Genomic DNA, 17,673 nt, shown 5'->3' with positions numbered 1-17,673 from the left:
AAAAAGTGAAAAATGGTGAAAAAGTGAAAAAAGGTGAAAAAAGTGATAAAAAGTGAAAAAGTGGAAAAATGGTGAAAAACGTGAAAAATGTTGAAAAAGTAAAAAAATGGTGAAAAAGTGAAAAAAGTTGAAAAATGGTGAAAAAGTTGAAAAAAGGTGAAAAAAGTGAAAAACGGTGAAAAAAGTGAAAAACGGTGAAAAACGGTGAAAAAAGTGAAAATGTTGAAAAAGTGAAAAATGGTGAAAAATGGTGAAAACGTGAAAAATGGTGAAAAAAGTGAAAAACGCTGAAAAAAGTGAAAAACGTGAAAAACGTGAAAAATGGTGAAAAAGTGAAAAATGGTGAAAAAAGGTGAAAAAAGTGAAAAAGTGAAAAAAGGTGAAAAAAGGTGAAAAAGGTGAAAAAAGGTGAAAAAGGTGAAAAAAGGTGAAAAACGTGAATAAAGTGAAAAATGGTGAAAACCGTGAACAATGGTAAAAAAGTGAAAATGGTGAAAAAAGTGAAAAAAGGTGAAAAACGTGAAAAATGGTGAAAAAGTGAAAAAAGGTGAAAAAAGTGAAAAACGGTGAAAAAAGTGAAAAAAGGTGAAAAAAGGTGAAAAAAGTGAAAAATGGTGAAAAAAGTGAAAAAGGTGAAAAAGTGGAAAAAAGGTGAAAAAATGTGAAACCGTTAAAAATTGGTGAAAAAGGGAAAAATGGTGAAAAAAGTGAAAAAAGGTGAAAAACGTGAAAAATGGTGAAAAAAGTGAAAAACGGTGAAAAAAATGAAAAAAAGTGAAAAAGTGGAAAAAAGGTGAAAAAATGTGAAAAAGTTAAAAATTGGTGAAAAAGGGAAAAATGGTGAAAAAAGGTGAAAAACGTGAAAAATGGTGAAAAAGTGAAAAATGGTGAAAAAAGTGAAAAAAGGTGAAAAACGTGAAAAATGGTGAAAAAAGTGAAAAACGGTGAAAAAAGTGAAAAAAAAGTGAAAAAGTGAAAAAAGGTGAAAAAAGGTGATAAAGGTGAAAAAAGTGAAAAATGGTGAAAAGAATGAAAAACAGTGAAAAAGTGGAAAAAAGGTAAAAAAAATGTGAAAAATGGTGAAAAACGTGAAAAATGATGAAAAAGTGAAAAACGGTGAAAAAAAGTGAAAAATGGTGAAAACCGTGAAAAATGGTGAAAAAATGAAAAATGGTAAAAAAATGAAAAAAGGTGAAAAAAGTGAAAAATGGTGAAAAAGTGAAAAAAAGGTGAAGAAGGTGAACAAAGTGAAAAATGGTGAAAAAGTGGAAAGCCAGTACTGTCAAGTGTTTTCTCTTTCCGTGGTAATGAGAATAGGTGCATACATGCAGCATGTCCCCAGTTGATTACTTGTTGATGGCACAATAATCAACCACTCAACATTCCACTCATACACACCTCATTTTAAAAGCACACAAAAAATTGATATCAAGAAGGTAGTGTGGCCGAGCGGTCTAAGGCGCTGGATTTAGGCTCCAGTCTCTTTGGAGGCGTGGGTTCAAATCCCACCACTGCCAGTCTACAGCTTCTATCTTGCCTCGCAGGTCTGTTGTGGATCTCCTACGTCCCTTCATCAACAACAAAAAAGCTCAAATACTTCTCTTTTCCTCCATCAGCTTGCACAACAACATGAATGAGGCTTTCCCAGCACCACACTTTCTTTCACCGCTACAAAGGAATACAGTTTAGAAAAAAAAGTGCTTACAATGGCTTAAGACCTTTACATGCACTTTTCCACTGGATTCTGACAATGTGCCACAGCTCATAACTCCTGGCTGTGGAGGACCTTTTGACAGCAACAGTGGCAACAGATAGGACTTTCTACAAGTAAACAGGGCAAAGATCTCATTTAGATGACTGAGGTGAGATCTGCCCCTATTACCCAATAGTAGGCAAATGTTTCCTCTCAATTGTAGATGAATGGCATTTTAGGTATACGTGCAATAGCATCTATTCGAGTGCTACGGGCTACATTGTACATTGTACGTAAGTGGACAATTGTGATTTTTTTAGACAGGTGACATTACTTTTGCATAAAAGCTGATACATTAACTACGTGGGCAGTTAGGGGTTCGAGAGGATGTCTTTTATTGTACGCTAGGCCAAAGCAGGTTTTCTCAACCAGGGTTCCCTGGAAGCCCAAGCTTCCTTCAGGACTTTTCAGGGGTTCCCTGGCATTTTCCCCACTTGCCCCAGTAAGGTCAGTTTCCTTGAGATGCAAAAATTATTTGAAGGCTTCCTCCAGGGTCTCATGATGGGAATACACCATGAGATTTTTTGGCAGATAGTTGGTTCAATAGATAATTTAATGCATATCCGATCTGATTTTCGATCGGAAAATTGATCGGAAAAGCGATCGGACAGTAGGTGCTGCACTCAGTGGTATCAGAGCAATGAAACAAAAGTCAGTACTGTTATGCGTTCTTCCTTATGGAACTGAGAATGGCTGCCAACATGCAGCATATCCCCAGATGATAAACATGTTGATGGCATAGTAATTAACCGTGTTAAAATGGTGAAAAAAATGAAAAAAGGTGAAAAAGTGGAAAATGGTGAAAAAAGTGAAAAAGTGAAAAAAGGTGAAAAAAGGTGGAAAAGGTGAAAAAAGGTGAAAAACGTGAAAAAAGTGAAAAACGGTGAAAAAAGTGAAAAATGGTGAAAAACGTGAAAAGGTGAAAAAGTGAAAAATGGTGAAAAAAGTGAAAAATGGTGAAAAAAGTGAAAAAAGGTGAAAAACGTGAAAAATGGTGAAAAAGTGAAAAATGGTGAAAAAAGTAAAAACAAGGTGAAAAAACGTGAAAAATGGTGAAAAAGTGAAAAATGGTTAAAAAAGTGTAAAATGGTGAAAACCGTGAAAAATGGTGAAAAAGTGAAAAACGGTTAAAAAAGTGAAAAAAGGTGAAAAACGTGAAAAATGGTGAAAAAAGGTGAAAAAAGGTGAAAAACGTGAAAAATGGTGAAAAAGTGAAAAATGGTGAAAAAAGGTGAAAAACGTGAAAAATGGTGAAAAAGTGAAAATGGTGAAAAAAGGTGCAAAAAGGTGAAAAAGGTGAATAAAGTGAAAAATGGTGAAAACCATGAAAAATGGTGAAAAAAGTGAAAAATGGTGAAAAAAGTGAAAAAAGGAAAAACGTGAAAAATGGTGAAAAAGTGAAAAATGGTGAAAAAAGTGAAAAAAGTTGAAAAACCTGAAAAATGGTTTAAAAAGTGAAAAATGGTGAAAAAGTGAAAAAAGGTGAAAAAAGTGATAAAAAGTGAAAAAGTGGAAAAATGGTGAAAAACGTGAAAAATGTTGAAAAAGTAAAAAAATGGTGAAAAAGTGAAAAAAGTTGAAAAATGGTGAAAAAGTTGAAAAAAGGTGAAAAAAGTGAAAAACGGTGAAAAAAGTGAAAAACGGTGAAAAACGGTGAAAAAAGTGAAAATGTAGAAAAAGTGAAAAATGGTGAAAAATGGTGAAAACGTGAAAAATGGTGAAAAAAGTGAAAAACGTGAAAAACGTGAAAAATGGTGAAAAAGTGAAAAATGGTGAAAAAAGGTGAAAAAAGTGAAAAAGTGAAAAAAGGTGAAAAAAGGTGAAAAAGGTGAAAAAAGGTGAAAAACGTGAATAAAGTGAAAAATGGTGAAAACCGTGAACAATGGTAAAAAAGTGAAAATGGTGAAAAAAGTGAAAAAAGGTGAAAAACGTTAAAAATGGTGAAAAAGTGAAAAATGGTGAAAAAAGTGAAAAAAGGTGAAAAAAGTGAAAAACGTAGAAAAAAGTGAAAAAAGGTGAAAAAAGGTGAAAAAAGTGAAAAATGGTGAAAAAAGTGAAAAAGGTGAAAAAGTGGAAAAAAGGTGAAAAAATGTGAAACCGTTAAAAATTGGTGAAAAAGGGAAAAATGGTGAAAAAAGTGAAAAAAGGTGAAAAACGTGAAAAATGGTGAAAAAAGTGAAAAACGGTGAAAAAAATGAAAAAAGGTGAAAAAGTGGAAAAAAGGTGAAAAAATGTGAAAACGTTAAAAATTGGTGAAAAAGGGAAAAATGGTGAAAAAAGGTGAAAAACGTGAAAAATGGTGAAAAAGTGAAAAATGGTGAAAAAAGTGAAAAAAGGTGAAAAACGTGAAAAATGGTGAAAAAAGTGAAAAACGGTGAAAAAAGTGAAAAAAAAGTGAAAAAGTGAAAAAAGGTGAAAAAAGGTGATAAAGGTGAAAAAAGTGAAAAATGGTGAAAAAAATGAAAAACAGTGAAAAAGTGGAAAAAAGGTAAAAAAAATGTGAAAAATGGTGAAAAACGTGAAAAATGATGAAAAAGTGAAAAACGGTGAAAAAAAGTGAAAAATGGTGAAAACCGTGAAGAATGGTGAAAAAATGAAAAATGGTAAAAAAATGAAAAAAGGTGAAAAAAGTGAAAAATGGTGAAAAAGTGAAAAAAAGGTGAAGAAGGTGAACAAAGTGAAAAATGGTGAAAAAGTGGAAAGCCAGTACTGTCAAGTGTTTTCTCTTTCCGTGGTAATGAGAATAGGTGCATACATGCAGCATGTCCCCAGTTGATTACTTGTTGATGGCACAATAATCAACCACTCAACATTCCACTCATACACACCTCATTTTAAAAGCACACAAAAAATTGATATCAAGAAGGTAGTGTGGCCGAGCGGTCTAAGGCGCTGGATTTAGGCTCCAGTCTCTTTGGAGGCGTGGGTTCAAATCCCACCACTGCCAGTCTACAGCTTCTATCTTGCCTCGCAGGTCTGTTGTGGATCTCCTACGTCCCTTCATCAACAACAAAAAAGCTCAAATACTTCTCTTTTCCTCCATCAGCTTGCACAACAACATGAATGAGGCTTTCCCAGCACCACACTTTCTTTCACCGCTACAAAGGAATACAGTTTAGAAAAAAAAGTGCTTACAATGGCTTAAGACCTTTACATGCACTTTTCCACTGGATTCTGACAATGTGCCACAGCTCATAACTCCTGGCTGTGGAGGACCTTTTGACAGCAACAGTGGCAACAGATAGGACTTTCTACAAGTAAACAGGGCAAAGATCTCATTTAGATGACTGAGGTGAGATCTGCCCCTATTACCCAATAGTAGGCAAATGTTTCCTCTCAATTGTAGATGAATGGCATTTTAGGTATACGTGCAATAGCATCTATTCGAGTGCTACGGGCTACATTGTACATTGTACGTAAGTGGACAATTGTGATTTTTTTAGACAGGTGACATTACTTTTGCATAAAAGCTGATACATTAACTACGTGGGCAGTTAGGGGTTCGAGAGGATGTCTTTTATTGTACGCTAGGCCAAAGCAGGTTTTCTCAACCAGGGTTCCCTGGAAGCCCAAGCTTCCTTCAGGACTTTTCAGGGGTTCCCTGGCATTTTCCCCACTTGCCCCAGTAAGGTCGGTTTCCTTGAGATGCAAAAATTATTTGAAGGCTTCCTCCAGGGTCTCATGATGGGAATACACCATGAGATTTTTTGGCAGATAGTTGGTTCAATAGATAATTTAATGCATATCCGATCTGATTTTCGATCGGAAAATTGATCGGAAAAGCGATCGGACAGTAGGTGCTGCACTCAGTGGTATCAGAGAAATGGAGCACAAGTCAGTACTGTTATGCATTCTTCCTTATGGAACTGAGAATGGCTGCCAACATGCAGCATATCCCCAGATGATAACCTGTTGATGGCACAGTAATTAACCGCTTAACCTTTGACTCTTGAAAAACGTGTCTTAAAGCACGCAAGAGTAGACATCCACAGGGTAGTGTGGCCGAGCGGTCTAAGGCGCTGGGTTAAGGCTCCAGTCTCCTCGGAGGTGTGGGTTCAAATCCCACCACTGCCAGCCTTTAACTTCTCGCTTGCTTGACAAGGATATACTATGTAGGAAAGATAAGGCCTCAGCTCCTCTGGCTTTAACACTTGCTCAAATACTTGTCCAAGCTTATACATCAGGGCCACTTGAGGAGCTTATCTTGGTCAGAAAGGTTGCTTTTGACCTAGCTCCCGGACTTCCAGTAGAGGGTGTACTTGCTGTTTCCTTGAAGCCGACTTTGAAGCACTTTTTTGGGCACCATTTGAACTTGAGGTCCCTGCTTGGCTTGGGCCTAGCAGGGGCCTTGCCTGTGCTAACCGGCCGCTCCAGCCATGGAGCGGCCGGCTCATACCCCCCCTACTGCTTCAACTTACCTGGGGGATGCCCCTGGCCAAGTGGATCCGGTGACTTGGTTCAGGGAGGTAAAATTGAGGATGGAGCTGGTGGAAGACCTAGGAAAAAAGTACAAGACTATAAAGTACAGGTTTGGGGCATCCTGGAGGAAAGAAATGTCCCACACGAATGAGGACCTAGTCCAGCTAAAGAAAGAGATAAGGATGCAAAAAGACATCTTACACAGCCTGGAGTACATTGGAGGGCCCCTAGCGGAAAACTACCAACACAGGCGGCGTTTCCGCAAAATGCTGGGCCCGGATCCTGAAATCGATACAAGCAGTGAGGATAATGAGGAAGATGAGGAGTGCATGGTTGTGGAATCTAGTAGCACACCAGTGGAGGCGCCTGACTGGATCAAGAAGGAAAAAGGTGAGGGGGATAAAGTACCTAGCTCTGCGGTGGGTGCCCGGGAGGGTGTGGGTAGTGCCTGCCTTGCTTCCCCTGCCGCCGGAGGTCCGGGCGGTATAGCTGCCGCTGGGGCCCCTGGAGTGGTAGTGGGTGGTGGGGTGAGTGCTGCCAGCACCAAGGCTGCAAAAGCTGTGCCCCCTGCTATGTTATCTAGCGGTGGGGTTGATGGGGCTGTGATGGCCTCCCCGGGTGCCCGCACAGAATCTCCCCCTGCTCCCCTGGATGCTGCTAGTAGGGCTTTACCCGGTCCTCTGGTGGTGTCTGGGGATGCTGCGGAGGGTGAGAAGTGCGCCCAGAGTTTTAGGGAAAGTCCCTCAGAGCCTACCTGTGTTTCCAGTGCGGAGGTCCGTAATGGTGCCGACAGCGCTATCCCTATAAGCCAAGATGGCGCCGAGACGCCAAACACTGTTGATGAGACGCCGGAGGAACTTTCGGCCCGCCTACCGGAAGTGATGTGCGGAGCTGAGGCGGCCAATCAGCCGCATGGGAAAGCGGCAAGCGTTCCCCACGCGGCCATCCATACGCATGACGCCATTGAAACAGGCGTTCATGACGCGGCCAGGGGGACGCATGGAAAAAGTCCTGATGCGGCCAGTAAGCCGCATCAACATGCGGAGGATGCGGAAGATGTGACCAAGCATATGGAAGGAGGTGGGTGCAATGCGGCCGGAGATCCGCATCACCACACACAGTCTGCAGCCAATCCAGACGGAATTTCGTATTACAACACGGAAACTGGGGCCGATGGAGTACAAGTGGGAGTATCTCATGCAGCCAGTGCAGCGCACCTGAGTGCAGGAGTGGGAGCCTGTGGATTACAAAAAGATGCGGACAATGCATCAGAAAATGTGTCTTTAAGCCCTGCCAAGCAAGGGGTGACCCTGGAGGAGAAGGGGGGGATCCCTGAAAAGTCTGGCTCTAGCACTGGCGAATCTGGGGAGGATTTTCAAGCCCCAATTGGTGGACAGGACTCTCCTGTGGGCGGTGCCAGGCGTAAGAAGACGGGTGAGAAACCAGCTATTTCTAAAGTTTCTTCTAAAAAAGTAAAAAAAGGAAAAAATAAGTTAAAGAGACCCTGTATTGTTGTGACGGGTGGGGGAAGGGTGAAGAAAAAGTCTGAGGGTAACATAGTGGAAAAAGTTGAATTGCCCTCAATGGAGGTAGAAAACACAAATGTGGAAAAAGATGCAAATATAAATGTGATTGTGGGCGGTGCCCAAAAAGTTCATCAAACTGATGTTGTTGATGGAGAACCTGTGTTGCTTGTTGGTGGCTCGAACGGGAGTGCCGGGGTGGAGTTAAGTCTGCAGGGGGGAAGGGACAAAGATGCAGATGAGACTCTTCCTGACACTTCCGTCACAGATCTCACTTCAAGCTCAATAGTAACAACAAAGGTTTCGTCTCGTTTCCCTAACGATAGTGATACAGAAAGGGCTTCTGTCCTTTATAGGGAAATTAATGGTGAAATAATAATGATCAAAGATGGTCAAGTGAGTCATGGGTTGGATCCTCTGTTTGGTGATAGCTTTCACTCCCTTTCTGGAGGTGACAACTCAGACTCAGATGAAGGTTGGAGAAAGAAAAAAGTTAAAAAAAAGCATGTAGTGCCTCCGCCTATTGTAGTGGAAGACTTAATAACAGAAATCCGTACAATGGACTGTATCTACAGGCTAGAGAAAGAGCGCCTGGTGGTGATAGAAGGCCATTCAGGCAAAACTAAGATTTTTTCTGTGGAACCTGGGGGGGACTTCAAAGGTCTCTATCTAGTGGGCAAAGGTGACCCAAATTGTGGATGCCAGATTGAATTTCGGGCCAATGGCAAGACATTTTTGGTAGAAAACGAGATCATCAAGAGATTTGATTATACTGGCAAAGTAGAGCTCAGCGAAACCATTTTTGGTCTGGGTCCCAATGCCCCTAGGTATGAGGGCCCCCCCCCCGTGTCCCCTGTGGTTGCCTCGGTGCCTGATGAGGCGCCTGGTGACAGTTCGGCTGGAGCTGAGGTTGGTGGAGTGTCTGCTGGGTCTGGGTTGCCTGGGTTGGAGAGCGTGACCAGGGTAGGTTTTGATTTTCCTGCCCTGGGCCCTGCCTCCAACCCGGAAGCCCTTGCCTCCATGGCGGCCTCGGCTCAGGGGACATCCGCTGCCCGGCCCCGGTCATATTCTCGTGCAGTGCGAAGTGCCGCTTCTGGGAGGAGAGTTCTAGCTCCCCTGGAGCTGGAGTCTGAGACATTTGTCCCTGGCAGGAGGAACGTGGTCAGACTTAAATGGGAACATGATTCTGCCATTCCTAACAAAAAAGAGTTTGTCCGGTTCCTCCTGGATCTGGGGACAAAGCCATGTGACTTAAACGCGATTCTAGCTCCAGGGGATCCCCCCCAGTATTATGATGTGAGCTTTTTGTCGCTGCACGGGATGGAGGCCTTCCTGGAGGAGAGACTGAAGGTGTCAGTTAACAACCAGTGGCACGGTTTCTCAGTCTTTCCTCTATCCCGGCAGTCATTTATTGTACGCTAGGCCAAAGCAGGTTTTCTCAACCAGGGTTCCCTGGAAGCCCAAGCTTCCTTCAGGACTTTTCAGGGGTTCCCTGGCATTTTCCCCACTTGCCCCAGTAAGGTCGGTTTCCTTGAGATGCAAAAATTATTTGAAGGCTTCCTCCAGGGTCTCATGATGGGAATACACCATGAGATTTTTTGGCAGATAGTTGGTTCGATAGATAATTTAATGCATATCTGATCTGATTTTCGATCAGAAAATCGATTGGAAAAGCGATCGGACAGTAGGTGCTGCACTCAGTGGTATCAGAGAAATGGAACACAAGTCAGTACTGTTATGCGTTCTTCCTTATGGAACTGAGAATGGCTGCCAACATGCAGCATATCCCCAGATGATAAACATGTTGATGGCACAGTAATTAACCGTGTTAAAATGAAAAAAGGTGAAAAAGTGGAAAATGGTGAAAAAAGTGAAAAAGTGAAAAAAGGTGAAAAAAGGTGGAAAAGGTGAAAAAAGGTGAAAAACGTGAAAAAGTGAAAAACGGTGAAAAAGTGAAAAATGGTGAAAAAGGTGAAAAAGTGAAAAATGGTGAAAAAAGTGAAAAATGGTGAAAAAAGTGAAAAAAGGTGAAAAACGTGAAAAATGGTGAAAAAGTGAAAAATAATGAAAAAAATGAAAAAAGGTGAAAAAACGTGAAAAATGGTGAAAAAGTGAAAAATGGTTAAAAAAGTGAAAAATGGTGAAAACCGTGAAAAATGGTGAAAAAGTGAAAAATGGTGAAAAAAGTGAAAAAAAAATGAAAAACGTGAAAAATGGTGAAAAAGTGAAAAATGGTGAAAAAAGTGAAAAAAGGTGAAAAACGTGAAAAATGGGGAAAAAGTGAAAAATGGTGAAAAAAGGTGAAAAAAGTGAAAAAGTGAAAAAAGGTGAAAAAAGGTGAAAAAGGTGAAAAAGGTGAAAAAAGTGAAAAACGGTGAAAAAAATTAAAAATGGTGAAAAAGTGAAAAAAGGTGAAAAAAGTGAAAAAAGGTGAAAAACGTGAATAAAGTGAAAAATGGTGAAAACCGTGAAAAATGGTGAAAAAAGTGAAAAAAGGTGAAAAAAGTGAAAAATTGTGAAAAAGTGAAAAAAAGGTGAAAAACGTGAAAAATGATGAAAAAGTGAAAAATGGTTAAAAAAGTGAAAAATGGTGAAAACCGTGAAAAATGGTGAAAAATGGTGAAAAAAGTGAAAAAAAATGAAAAATGGTGAAAAAGTGAAAAATGGTGAAAAAAGTGAAAAATGGTGAAAAAAGGTGAAAAAAGTGAAAAAGTGAAAAAAGGTGAAAAAAGGTGAAAAATGTGAAAAAGGTGAAAAAAGTGAAAAACGGTGAAAAAAATTAAAAATGGTGAATGGTGAAAAAAGGTGAAAAACTTGAAAAATGGTGAAAAAGTGAAAAATGGTGAAAAAAGTGAAAAAAGGTGAAAAACGTGAAAAATGGTGAAAAGTGAAAAATGGTTTAAAAAGTGAAAAAAAGTGAAAAAGTGGAAAAATGGTGAAAAACGTGAAAAATGGTGAAAAAGTAAAAAATGGTTAAAAAAGTGAAAAAAGGTGAAAAATGGTGAAAAAGTGAAAATGGTGAAAAAAGTGAAAAAAGGTGAAAAACGTCAAAAATGGTGAAAAAGTGAAAAATGGTGAAAAAAGTGAAAAAAGGTGAAAAACGTTAAAAATGGTGAAAAAGTGAAAAACGGTTAAAAAAGTGAAAAATGGTGAAAACCGTGAAAAATGGTGAAAAAGTGAAAACCGGTTAAAAAAAGTGAAAAAAGGTAAAAAACGTGAAAAATGGTGAAAAAGTGAAAAATGGTGAAAAAGGTGAGAAAAGGTGAAAAACGTGAAAAAATGGTGAAAACCGTGAAAAATGGTGAAAAAAGTGAAAAAAGGTGAAAAAAGTGAAAAATGGTGAAAAAGTGAAAAATGGTGAAAACCGTGAAAAATGGTGAAAAAGTGAAAAACGGTTAAAAAAGTGAAAAATGGTGAAAAAGTGAAAAATGGTGAAAAAAAGTGGAAAAAGATGAAAAACGTGAAAAATGGTGAAAAAGTGAAAAATGGTGAAAAAAGGTGAAAAAAGTGAAAAAGTGAAAAAAGGTGAAAAAGGTGAAAAAAGGTGAAAAACGTGAATAAAGTGAAAAATGGTGAAAACCGTGAAAAATGGTGAAAAAAGTGAAAAATTGTGAAAAAAGTGAAAAATGGTGAAAAAAGTGAAAAAAGGTGAAAAAGGTGAAAAAAGGTGAAAAACGTGAATAACGTGAAAAATGGTGAAAACCGTGAAAAATGGTGAAAAAAGTGAAAAATGGTGAAAAAAGGTGAAAAACTTGAAAAATGGTGAAAAAGTGAAAAATGGTGAAAAAAGTGAAAAAAGGTGAAAAACGTGAAAAATGGTGAAAAGTGAAAAATGGTTTAAAAAGTGAAAAAAAGTGAAAAAGTGGAAAAATGGTGAAAAACGTGAAAAATGGTGAAAAAGTAAAAAATGGTTAAAAAAGTGAAAAAAGGTGAAAAATGGTGAAAAAGTGAAAATGGTGAAAAAAGTGAAAAAAGGTGAAAAACGTGAAAAATGGTGAAAAAGTGAAAAATGGTGAAAAAAGTGAAAAAAGGTGAAAAACGTTAAAAATGGTGAAAAAGTGAAAAACGGTTAAAAAAGTGAAAAATGGTGAAAACCGTGAAAAATGGTGAAAAAGTGAAAACCGGTTAAAAAAAGTGAAAAAAGGTAAAAAACGTGAAAAATGGTGAAAAAGTGAAAAATGGTGAAAAAGGTGAGAAAAGGTGAAAAACGTGAAAAATGGTGAAAAAGTGAAAAATGGTGAAAAAAGTGAAAAAAGGTGAAAAAGTGAAAAATGGTTTAAAAAGTGAAAAAAGTTGAAAAATGGTGAAAAAGTGGAAAAAAGGTGAAAAAAGTGAAAAACGGTGAAAAAAGTGAAAAAAGGTGAAAAACGGTGAAAAAAGTGAAAAATGGTGAAAAAGTTAAAAATGGTGAAAAATGGTGAAAACGTGAAAAATGTGAAAAAAGTGAAAAACGCTGAAAAAAGTGAAAAAGGTTAAAAAAGTGAAAAAAGGTGAAAAACGTGAAAATTGGTGAAAAAGTGAAAAATGGTGAAAAAAGTGAAAAAAGGTGAAAACCGTGAAAAATGGTGAAAAAAGTGAAAAATGGTGAAAAAAGTGAAAAAGGTGAAAAACGTGAAAAATGGTGAAAAGGTGAAAAATGGTGAAAAAAGTGAAAAAGGTGAAAACCGTGAAAAATGGTGAAAAAGTGAAAATGGTTTAAAAAGTGAAAAAAGGTGAAAAACGTGAAAAATGGTGAAAAATTGAAAAAAGTTGAAAAAAGTGAAAAGTGAAAAAGTGGAAAAATGGTGAAAAACGTGAAAAATGGTGAAAAAGTAAAAAAATGGTGAAAAAAGTGAAGAAGGTGAACAAAGTGAAAAATGGTGAAAAAAGGTGAAAAAAGTGAAAAAGTGAAAAAAGGTGAAAAAAGGTGAAAAAGGTGAAAAAGGTGAAAAAAGTGAAAAACGGTGAAAAAAATTAAAAATGGTGAAAAAGTGAAAAAAGGTGAAAAAGGTGAAAAAAGGTGAAAAACGTGAATAAAGTGAAAAATGGTGAAAAATGGTGAAAAAAGTGAAAAAAGGTGAAAAAAGTGAAAAATTGTGAAAAAGTGAAAAAAAGGTGAAAAACGTGAAAAATGATGAAAAAGTGAAAAATGGTTAAAAAAGTGAAAAATGGTGAAAAAGTGAAAAATGGTGAAAAAACGTGAAAAATGGTGAAAAAGTGAAAAATGGTTAAAAAAGTGAAAAATGGTGAAAACCGTGAAAAATGGTGAAAAAGTGAAAAATGGTGAAAAAAGTGAAAAAAAATGAAAAAATGTGAAAAAGTGAAAAATGGTGAAAAAAGTGAAAAAAGGTGAAAAACGTGAAAAATGGTGAAAAAGTGAAAAATGGTGAAAAAAGGTGAAAAAAGTGAAAAAGTGAAAAAAGGTGAAAAAAGGTGAAAAAGGTGAAAAAGGTGAAAAAAGTGAAAAACGGTGAAAAAAATTAAAAATGGTGAAAAAGTGAAAAAAGGTGAAAAAGGTGAAAAAAGGTGAAAAACGTGAATAAAGTGAAAAATGGTGAAAACCGTGAAAAATGGTGAAAAAAGTGAAAAAAGGTGAAAAAAGTGAAAAATGGTGAAAAAGTGAAAAATGGTGAAAACCGTGAAAAATGGTGAAAAAGTGAAAAACGGTTAAAAAAGTGAAAAATGGTGAAAAAGTGAAAAATGGTGAAAAAAAGTGGAAAAAGATGAAAAACGTGAAAAATGGTGAAAAAGTGAAAAATGGTGAAAAAAGGTGGAAAAAGTGAAAAAAGGTGAAAAAGGTGAAAAAGGTGAAAAACGGTGAAAAAAATGAAAAATGGTGAAAAAGTGAAAAAAGGTGAAAAAGGTGAAAAATGGTGAAAAAAGTGAAAAATGGTGAAAAAAGTGAAAAAAGGTGAAAAACGTGAAAAATGGTGAAAAAGTGAAAAATGGTGAAAACCGTGAAAAATGGTGAAAAAAGTGAAAAATTGTGAAAAAAGTGAAAAATGGTGAAAAAAGTGAAAAAAGGTGAAAAAGGTGAAAAAAGGTGAAAAACGTGAATAACGTGAAAAATGGTGAAAACCGTGAAAAATGGTGAAAAAAGTGAAAAATGGTGAAAAAAGGTGAAAAACTTGAAAAATGGTGAAAAAGTGAAAAATGGTGAAAAAAGTGAAAAAAGGTGAAAAACGTGAAAAATGGTGAAAAGTGAAAAATGGTTTAAAAAGTGAAAAAAAGTGAAAAAGTGGAAAAATGGTGAAAAACGTGAAAAATGGTGAAAAAGTAAAAAATGGTTAAAAAAGTGAAAAAAGGTGAAAAATGGTGAAAAAGTGAAAATGGTGAAAAAAGTGAAAAAAGGTGAAAAACGTGAAAAATGGTGAAAAAGTGAAAAATGGTGAAAAAAGTGAAAAAAGGTGAAAAACGTTAAAAATGGTGAAAAAGTGAAAAACGGTTAAAAAAGTGAAAAATGGTGAAAACCGTGAAAAATGGTGAAAAAGTGAAAACCGGTTAAAAAAAGTGAAAAAAGGTAAAAAACGTGAAAAATGGTGAAAAAGTGAAAAATGGTGAAAAAGGTGAGAAAAGGTGAAAAACGTGAAAAATGGTGAAAAAGTGAAAAATGGTGAAAAAAGTGAAAAAAGGTGAAAAAGTGAAAAATGGTTTAAAAAGTGAAAAAAGTTGAAAAATGGTTAAAAAGTGGAAAAAAGGTGAAAAAAGTGAAAAACGGTGAAAAAAGTGAAAAAAGGTGAAAAACGGTGAAAAAAGTGAAAAATGGTGAAAAAGTTAAAAATGGTGAAAAATGGTGAAAACGTGAAAAATGTGAAAAAAGTGAAAAACGCTGAAAAAAGTGAAAAAGGTTAAAAAAGTGAAAAAAGGTGAAAAACTTGAAAATTGGTGAAAAAGTGAAAAATGGTGAAAAAAGTGAAAAAAGGTGAAAACCGTGAAAAATGGTGAAAAAAGTGAAAAATGGTGAAAAAAGTGAAAAAGGTGAAAAACGTGAAAAATGGTGAAAAGGTGAAAAATGGTGAAAAAAGTGAAAAAGGTGAAAACCGTGAAAAATGGTGAAAAAGTGAAAATGGTTTAAAAAGTGAAAAAAGGTGAAAAACGTGAAAAATGGTGAAAAATTGAAAAAAGTTGAAAAAAGTGAAAAGTGAAAAAGTGGAAAAATGGTGAAAAACGTGAAAAATGGTGAAAAAGTAAAAAAATGGTGAAAAAAGTGAAGAAGGTGAACAAAGTGAAAAATGGTGAAAAAGTGGAAAGCCAGTACTGTCAAGTGTTTTCTCTTTCCGCGGTAATGAGAATAGGTGCATACATGCAGCATGTCCCCAGTTGATTACTTGTTGATGGCACAAATATCAACCACTCAACATTCCACTCATACACACCTCATTTTAAAAGCACACAAAGAATTGATATCAAGAAGGTAGTGTGGCCAAGCGGTCTAAGGCGCTGGATTTAGGCTCCAGTCTCTTTGGAGGCGTGGGTTCAAATCCCACCACTGCCAGTCTACAACTTCTATCTTGCCTCGCAGGTCTGTTGTGGATCTCCTACATCCCTTCATCAACAACAAAAAAGCTCAAATACTTCTCTTTTCCTCCATCAGCTTGCACAACAACATGAATGAGGCTTTCCCAGCACCACACTTTCTTTCACCGCTACAAAGGAATACAGTTTAGAAAAAAAAGTGCTTACAATGGCTTAAGACCTTTACATGCACTTTTCCACTGGATTCTGACAATGTGCCACAGCTCATAACTCCTGGCTGTGGAGGACCTTTTGACAGCAACAGTGACAACAGACAGGACTTTCTACAAAGTAAACAGGGCAAAGATCTCATTTAGATGACTGAGGTGAGATCTGCCCCTATTACCCAATAGTAGGCAAATGTTTCCTCTCAATTGTAGATGAATGGCATTTTAGGTATACGTGCAATAGCATCTATTCCAGTGCTACGGGCTACATTGTACGTAAGTGGACAATTGTGCTTTTTTTAGACAGGTGACATTACTTTTGCATAAAAGCTGATACATTAACTACGTGGGCAGTTAGGGGTTCGAGAGGATGTCTTTTATTGTACGCTAGGCCAAAGCAGGTTTTCTCAACCAGGGTTCCCTGGAAGCCCAAGCTTCCTTCAGGACTTTTCAGGGGTTCCCTGGCATTTTCCCCACTTGCCCCATGTGACGCCGGGCGACGCCCAGTCGTCCGAGGATTCGCGGCCGATTGTCCGATCGCAACCGTGATCGGAAAACTGACATTCTTTATTTTTAAAATAGAAGTTTTTCCTTCCTGCCTTCCCCCCCCCCCCCTTTTGCCATGAGGGCTGAATGGGCCTGCGTTAGCATATGGCTAAAGCAACCTGGTTTAGCAAGAAATCCTGTTAAGGCTCCCGGAAAAGCTCTGGTGACACTAATGTGCTAATTGGGCAGAGCTGAAATACCAACAGAGTCTATTCAACAGGGGAAGCTAGCACAGCATGAGGTCTATTGACACCTACATTCCTCCCAGTCTTGACGGCACCGACTAAACTGAGTATGGAATGCATGGTGTTGATAACTTTGTCACATTTTGCAAATACCATCCATGGGAGGAATATGAAAATTACATAATTTTGTTTCCCTAATTCTGTAGAATATGGTGATACTAGACATAGCCAGGTAACCCGAGCAGGGGCTGAGATATGAATAATGGGGTCCCCGTGCGCCCCAAATATTGCAAGTTTGATGTCCTATGAACGTGTATTCTCAGCCCAATCTGAATATGAAATCGGTTTGCATGTGCGACAAAACCCCGGCGGGGTATGAAATTGGACATATTTTGTGGATGGCTGGAAGTTCCTCCCCTGAGAACTCACTGCCTGACACGCCCCTGGGCTGAGCTTGAGACTCCGCCCAGAAATGTCAGTGCTCAAAACTGATTGCATGAGGACCCCCAGCCAATTCCCCCACTTTCCATCATACCGAAAAGACTGCCACTGCTTGGGGAAATAGCAGTGGCCATCTTGCAGGCGGAGCAACGGCCATGTGGTTCGGCCATATTGCGAACTAACTGCAACAAAGGAACTTTGTCTTTTCCCGAACGGACTTTCCACAGAATCATAAGTATTCGTTCTTTTTATCCTTTTTTCTTTTATGTACTGTGTTATCACTGTCTCTCATCGTTTAATTGTTCACGATTGTCTGTATATATTAATTATTTATATTGTAACAAATAAAGGCTTTTTAAAAGGTCTTTACCTCTCAGTAAAACCTTCTATTCAGTATACACAGACGAGACCTAAACTTCCGAAGGGACGCTACTGTTTTGATAGATAGATAGGAATTGCACAGTTTTAACCGGTTGTTTGTTTCACAGGTCTATAGCCAGTTAGCAGTTATCTCTGGGCTGATAGAAAACAGAGATGGTGGCAAATCTACCCCTGGGTTGGAGTAAAAGTGTATTTTCGTAACCTCACAGGCTCCCTACTGCGTCGTGACGCTCAAACTCCGCCAATTCTACGCAGATTGCGTCCATAGCTCTCAATCTGTGTGCTAGAATCGGATCGGACGGTTTTGCGTGTTCACGGCCAGTGGGGCTCTTGTGACAGTGGTCGGCAGCGTTTGGGATCTGTGTGTGCTGATAGTATCTCAGGTAGGGCTATCGAATTAGCCCTATCGAGAAACGAACTAATTCGTTGGTAGTGACTGAGTGCAATATATTTTTCATATATACAGAGAGACTGTGTAACCAGTACCCCTCCCCTAAGTTTTCTTTTATTTGGCATGGAAATGTCCGGGAATTACAAGGTCATGGTCCTATCCGACCTGCAGAGTCTGTGCGAGGCGAGAGGCATGGACATCCGCGGCAAGAAACAGCAGGACCTGATAACGGACTTGTACCGATGGGATAGCCAGAATCTGCGGACGCTGGAGGTGTCCACTGTGGAGGACACCGGCTCATCTAACGCAAGTCGAGGGGAACCAGAGACTGAAGATCCTGTGCGTACCGAGGTTGAGCAACCCGCGGGCAATG

General features: G+C 38.2%; 4 non-coding genes across 4 annotated transcripts; all 4 read left to right on the top strand.

Annotated features, from left to right (window-relative positions):
- The first annotated feature begins 1,435 nt into the window (after positions 1 to 1,435).
- On the top strand, positions 1,436 to 1,517 carry TRNAL-UAG (transfer RNA leucine (anticodon UAG)). The gene has a single exon. It is a non-coding gene; the product is annotated as a tRNA-Leu (tRNA).
- A 3,101-nt stretch (positions 1,518 to 4,618) lies between these two features.
- On the top strand, positions 4,619 to 4,700 carry TRNAL-UAG (transfer RNA leucine (anticodon UAG)). The gene has a single exon. It is a non-coding gene; the product is annotated as a tRNA-Leu (tRNA).
- Positions 4,701 to 5,745: 1,045 nt separating this feature from the next.
- TRNAL-AAG (transfer RNA leucine (anticodon AAG)) lies at positions 5,746 to 5,827 on the top strand. Its single transcript has one exon. It is a non-coding gene; the product is annotated as a tRNA-Leu (tRNA).
- Positions 5,828 to 15,087: 9,260 nt separating this feature from the next.
- Positions 15,088 to 15,169, top strand: TRNAL-UAG (transfer RNA leucine (anticodon UAG)). Its single transcript has one exon. It is a non-coding gene; the product is annotated as a tRNA-Leu (tRNA).
- Positions 15,170 to 17,673: the final 2,504 nt, after the last annotated feature.

Source organism: Hyperolius riggenbachi, chromosome 12 (assembly GCF_040937935.1).
Source record: "Hyperolius riggenbachi isolate aHypRig1 chromosome 12, aHypRig1.pri, whole genome shotgun sequence".
Taxonomy (NCBI): domain Eukaryota; kingdom Metazoa; phylum Chordata; class Amphibia; order Anura; family Hyperoliidae; genus Hyperolius; species Hyperolius riggenbachi.
The sequence above is the reverse complement of the archived record's forward strand: the minus strand, read 5'-3'. Positions and strand labels throughout refer to the sequence as shown.